This window comes from Lissotriton vulgaris, chromosome 1_1, assembly GCF_964263255.1.
Source record: "Lissotriton vulgaris chromosome 1_1, aLisVul1.2, whole genome shotgun sequence".
Lineage (NCBI taxonomy): Eukaryota > Metazoa > Chordata > Amphibia > Caudata > Salamandridae > Lissotriton > Lissotriton vulgaris.
Window position 1 is genome coordinate 1,600,354,154 of NC_141685.1, and position 6,462 is coordinate 1,600,360,615.

A 6,462-nucleotide genomic window follows, 5' to 3' on the forward strand; every position below is an offset into this window, starting at 1 on the left:
GAGGGTCAGGGTGTGGGGATGTAAAATACGGGATAAGGACCATTAGAGGTAAGTATCGAAAATAATAAAATAAAACGACTTTCATTGCCCACGCTGCATCACATTTGGCGATGCAGAGTGGGCAACGAAATTCGTTTTATTGTTTTCGATACTTACATCTAATGGTCCTTATCCCGTATTTTACATCCCCTCACCCGGACCCTCCCCTGCCTGACGTCACCGCCCCAGTATAACGCCCGGCACGGGCCGTGCCTGCCTCAAGTATTTAATAATTTCCTCCAAATGAACCATTCTTGCAATACTACACTATAGCCAGGTTCTTAAGGTTATTGGGCTTGCCTCGCTTTCTGCTTACATGTTTCTACTAGGAAAGTAGACCACAAGAGGAGAAGCATGGCCAGCAAGTCCCAAGGTTAAAGGACATCTACACAACTTGTGCAATCACAGTAAAAATAGCACAGAACTTGTTATAGGTGTGTTTGACTTGACATCCTTGGCGTGAAATTCCCCCAGACTTTTTGCCTTCAATGCCCCCTATTTTTGCTGGATTGGTTTTGGTGGCTTTAGGACTCTGTGGATGTTACCCATGCAAAACAGAGGTAAGGTGATGGTGCTCTCTACCTTAAACATGGTAAACTTGGCATACACTTTATTGACACCTCAAATTTACTTATAAGTCCCTAATAAATGGTACTACATGTGAGAAGGGCATGAAAATGAATTGTGCTACCCACTAAAGTAGTACTGTAAAACATATCTCAGGCCTTCCACTGCAGCTTGCAGTGCACTTTTAAATTGCAGTTTAAACCTGGAAAAAAAACATTTTACCAGGCCAAAACCTACCTTTTCAATACTTGTAAGTCACACCCAAGGTAGGCCCTAAAGGCCCACAGGGCAGGATGCATTGTATTTAAAAAGTAGGGATGTGTTGTTAAGTTTTACATATTCTGGCAGTGAAAAATGTCTAAAGTAATTTTTCACTGTTGTAAGGATAACTCTTTCATCGACTAACCCTGGGTCACGCTATTACAATTTAAAATATGATAAAATTTAGTTTGGGAACAGATAGAGAAATATTTATTCCACTCATTTGAATTATAATCTAAAATCCTCTTTGATTGTAAATTTAGATTTTAACTCACTAATCTGAAAATGCCACTACTAGAAAGTTGAAAATGTTCTGCCTAACACAAATGTGCATTTTTGCCAGTGTCCAGTGTCACATTACTGTTAATAGCTCTCCTGTGGTATGTATCTCTTCCAGACATGGAGAAAGGAGGACATAGGTGAGGTTGTGAAGGGAGTGGGACTTCCTGGCAGGATGGCTGGGGAGGAGTTGTGATCTGCTCTGATTATACTTCAGTGGACCCCGCCTGCCACACACACAAAGGCACTTGATACCAATTCTATCTTTGGCATTGCCACATTAAACAGATTGGATCCAAAGCCAGGAGAAGGGAAAGAACTAACCAGAATTAGTTCAGGAGTAGAACAGGGATCTCCCCCTCTCAAAGGCTGGCACTAGGTATAAGTTTGGCACTGTCAGAACATCTTGTCAGGACACTCCTGGAACTGTGAAAGATTCAGAAGAAGGACTGACCTGCTTTCTGAAGACGGAAGACTGGATCTGCTTGCTTTGAACCAGGATCCCCAGAAGTAACTTCAAGCATCATTTGGCTGACCTCTTGTTTGAGCAACAGGAACACCATAAGCTTCCAGAGCCCTTCCCTGCAACTGTCCAGCTGACAAGCAACACTTGTACCTACCTGGGCCCTGTTGCTAGACTCTGTAAGAGTGAGTCTTGATCCCCATGAGGAGACCCCAAGTCCTGGACCCTTGGCTGGCATAAGAGTCGTTGGAAAAAGCCCTTTCTGTAGGGTCACCCCACACCTTTTGCCTTCCTCCTCACCTTTTTGCTGAATTTGTTTTTGTTGGTTTTAGGATTCCGGACACTTTACCACTGCTAACCAGCGCTACAGTGCATCTGGTCTCTGCTTAAAACATGGTAACATTGGCTTATCCACAATTGGTGAAATGAAATGAAAGTTTTGTAAACTGCATGTTTGCCGGGGCGTCTTAGCGCTAGCTGTCTTAGATATATGCAAGAGAGGGATAAAAGACGACTACAGTTTTAGGGTGACTAACCATGTTTTTAGTGCTTTCCTAAACAGTTGTAAATTGGTTCAGCTTCTAAGACTAATAGGTAACCCCGGGCGGAGATCTCCACTCTGCCCGCGGAGTGTGCGGAGATATGCCTTCTCCGCATTCCGCGGTGAACGCAGAGAAGGAAAATCTCTGCAAACTCCGCAGCGGAGCGGAGTTGGCCAATCCCCGCCTCCACCCTCTAATAAGAAGTAAGTTAAAATTGATGGGGGGTGGAGGCAGGCTGGGTAGTGAAGTTCCGCAGAGTTTATTTGCAACTCAGTGGACCACCGAGTAGCCCCGCTACGCCCAATACGCTCGGAGTTACTAATAGGCAATGCATTCCATAGTTTAGGGGCCAGTTGGAGAAAACCTCTACCACCACATTTTACCATCTTTAATCTGGGGACCACCAGTAAGGAGGCAGATTATGACCTGAGATTTCGCGTTGGGATGTGACGTCTGATATGCAGACTTACATAGGCAGGCCCAGCCCATTCAGTGTCTTATGCAGAATACACAAGGATTTGGTATATTTAATTTACTTATAAATCCCTAGTAATGTGCCCAACATGTGTCCAGGGCCTGTAAATTAAATGCTACTAGTGGACCGGCCATGGGTCTCCAGCACTGACTGTGCCACCCACTTAAGTAGCTCTTTAAACGTGTCTCAGTCCTGTCATTGCAGAACCTTTGTGTGCAGTTTTAAACTGTCATGTCAACCGGGCAAGTAACCCTCTTGCCAAACCCAAACAGTCCTTTTTAATACATATGTCACCCCTAAGGTAGGCCCTGGACAGGGTGCAGTGTATTAAAAAAGTATGAATGTACTTTTAAGTTTTTCATGTCCTGGTAGTGAACAACTCTTACATTTGTTTTTTAACTACTGCAAGGCCTATCTCTCTCCTAGGATGACATTGGGATTACTTTATTACATTGCATAAGTTTAATTTACAATTGGGAAGTGATTTGACCCAAAGGTTTGGTGTCTCTGGAATCACAATTAATAATCGCAACTCATGGTCAAGTCAGATTTTAAATTGCAATTCTGAAAATGCCACTTTTAGAAAGTTTGTTGAAAGTTAAGGAGATAGGTCCCGGGACGTGGGGTAGGCTGGACCGTATATATATTTAGAAAAACAAGTGCCACCCCCACTGCTGTTCAAAGCTCTTTACTTCGAGCAAACAAATCAAGAAATGAATCACCGATCTGTTTGGTACATTTATTTATACCTGTTGTTTAGAAAAATTCAAAATTTTAGGTTTAAACGAGTTGTCCGAGGAAGACACTCAACATGTAATCAAATGCTAGACAACAAAGAGAAGAAAATATATTTGACAAAATTCACAAAAACAATTTCACACAAAAGAGAACACACAACTAGTGTGATACACATTTCATAATAAATGATCATTTAGCAATATTCATTTAGCAACATTAATTTCATGCCAAAACATTCATTGTAGTAATCGGAACATTAGCTCATCAAACAATATATATTCAATGAAGGAGACACGTTCTAGGTGAACCATGGAAGAATGCAGACAAGTTAACTTGTCTGCATTCTTCCATGGTTCACCTAGAACGTGTCTCCTTCATTGAATATATATTGTTTGATGAGCTAATGTTCCGATTACTACAATGAATGTTTTGGCATGAAATTAATGTTGCTAAATGAATATTGCTAAATGATCATTTATTATGAAATGTGTATCACACTAGTTGTGTGTTCTCTTTTGTGTGAAATTGTTTTTGTGAATTTTGTCAAATATATTTTCTTCTCTTTGTTGTCTAGCATTTGATTACATGTTGAGTGTCTTCCTCGGACAACTCGTTTAAACCTAAAATTTTGAATTTTTCTAAACAACAGGTATAAATAAATGTACCAAACAGATCGGTGATTCATTTCTTGATTTGTTTGCTCGAAGTAAAGAGCTTTGAACAGCAGTGGGGGTGGCACTTGTTTTTCTAAACTTTTAGAAAGTTGACATTTTCTTACTTTAGCCTTTGGGTGCCTTCTGCCTCTCTTTGATTGCATGTCTGGGTTGGGTGACAGCTGGGCATTGTGTATTCACTCTAGAGAGCCACACACAAAGGAAGCTCAGGTGGGATTTGATGGGCCATCTGTGTCCTGATGGGCCATCCTCCGAAGGATGGGAGGGAGGAGCTGGACACAGCCTCACAATTACACTGAATATGCTGTGTCCTGTCCCCATAGAAAGGGTTGCATACCCCCCTGTAGTGAATCTAGAAGCACAGCAGGAAGGACGGGGACTCTGTGCACTTCAAAGACCTCTCTTTAAAGTTTTCCCAGCTTCAAAGGCCCAACTGAGTATAAGTACTGGACATCAGACAACACAATTTCATTACAATTCCGGACCTGTGGATACTCTGCCAGGAAGAAGGAATGCTGTGTTGCTGAAAGGACTGCCACTGGGCTGGACTCCTACTCTGAAGGAGTTGCTGCCTTGCTGTGCTGACCTGCTTCCTGCTGCCCTATTGCCTGGGGAAGAAGAACTGGACCTGGAACCCACTTTGAAAAAAGGGCTCCGGGGTCTCAGAGCCAGGGCTAGTATACCTGCCTCCTAAAGTGAGTCTCAGGGACGGCCCAGACTCCCCACAGCTCCTGGACCCCTCTTCAATGAGTTCCTGACCGCCAAGAGGCATCTCTCAGGTCTCTGGGCCCTTGGGTGGATCTGCAGCTCTTAAAGTCAAGCTTTTGGGCTCTTCACAAATGCGAATGGCTCGTTCCCCTCAGAACCGCATCACTCACACAAAGATGAAGCGATAGCAGCCACAAGTTTGTCTCCTCACACAGTATCGCTGTTCACAGCTGTGAGGCTCCAGCCCATCTGTAGGTGACGGCCAACAGTTCTTCGTGTCCCGTGGACCACCGCCAGCAACACTTTCATTGCTCTCAGCAAACTTCTTCCCTGCGAACAGGTTTCTTGGCACAATGCACTCTATTGTGGTTGTCCTGAACTTTTGGATTTGACCCAGTGTAGTGTGAACAGATATTGCCGGTTGGCATTTCATGCTTCTAAGCACTAGATTGCAGTTTATCCTTAACTCTGGTTCTACTTATTGGATTTCTGTTGTTTAGGTTGTATTTTGTTAATTAAATTAAGCTCTATTGTCCTAACCAGATGTGGTATCTTTTTGTGTGGCGCTTTCACTGTTTTACTGTTTTAATTATTGCAAAAATACTTTGGACATTGCCTCTTAAGTTAGGCCTAACTGCCCTGTGCCAAGCTACCAAGGGGTGAGCAAGGTTAAATTAGCGTGTGTTGTGAATTACCCTGACACGAACTGTGGTTCCTGCTTGGACAGGGTGCATCGCTATGCCAACCAGATACCCAATTTCTAACATGAGTGCATTTTTCCTGTCTCAAAATTAAGCTGTAGCTAAAAAACTAGATGTTTGTGGCACTTTGTAACCACAAATGAGCTCTTCGCCATAGCAATGGTCACTGTGTCTCCCTCATATGCTGAGCTCCGAAGATGTCTACAGCTCATGCAAATACTGATCTAATCACAGCACCCACCAACACGAAGCTCCTACTGAGGCTCTTCACACAGACTTGAATTTGAGAAGTTAAAAGCTACACCAGGAAAAACCTGCTTCCTGTATCTGATCCATGCTTCATTGTGACCGGTCTGAACTTGTGACTTTTAACTGGTCCAGTGTGACCAGATACTCGTGTGGGAGCATAACCCTGTCCACCAATTTATAAGACTATACCTCAATAATGACACTCCAAAAAACTAAATACCACCATTCATGTTAGGAAGTCCCACTGCGTGTTTATTTGCATAAAAGAACATCCTACCTAATATCTGTTTAGTAGAGTAACATAAAAAGTCACTCAATAACTGAGGGCCTGATTACAATCTTGACGGATGGGATACTCTGTCACAAATGTGACGGATATCCTGTCAGCTGTATTACAGATTCAATTATATATTATGGAACTTGTAATAAGGTGCTCCAGATATCCGTCATGTTTGTGACGGAGTAACCGATCAGCCAAGATCGTAATGAGGCCCTGAGTTCTAAATCAGGAGAAAAGTTAACAGTTTTGTAACAAAATCTCAAAAATAAAGTGATACAGAAATAAACACCATGAAGACTTTAGGACAAAGTTATACAGAGCAGTAAAAAAACAGAAATCATTCTGAGTCTCAAATGAGCAACAAAATCAAGAAAAAGTCGGACAGCATCCCCAATAGAATCTGACAGAGTCCCTAGTAGAATAAGAAAGTCTTCTGGCTCACCTCCAAAACCAAGGTGTTTTTATACACAATTTTTGCCTAGGAAC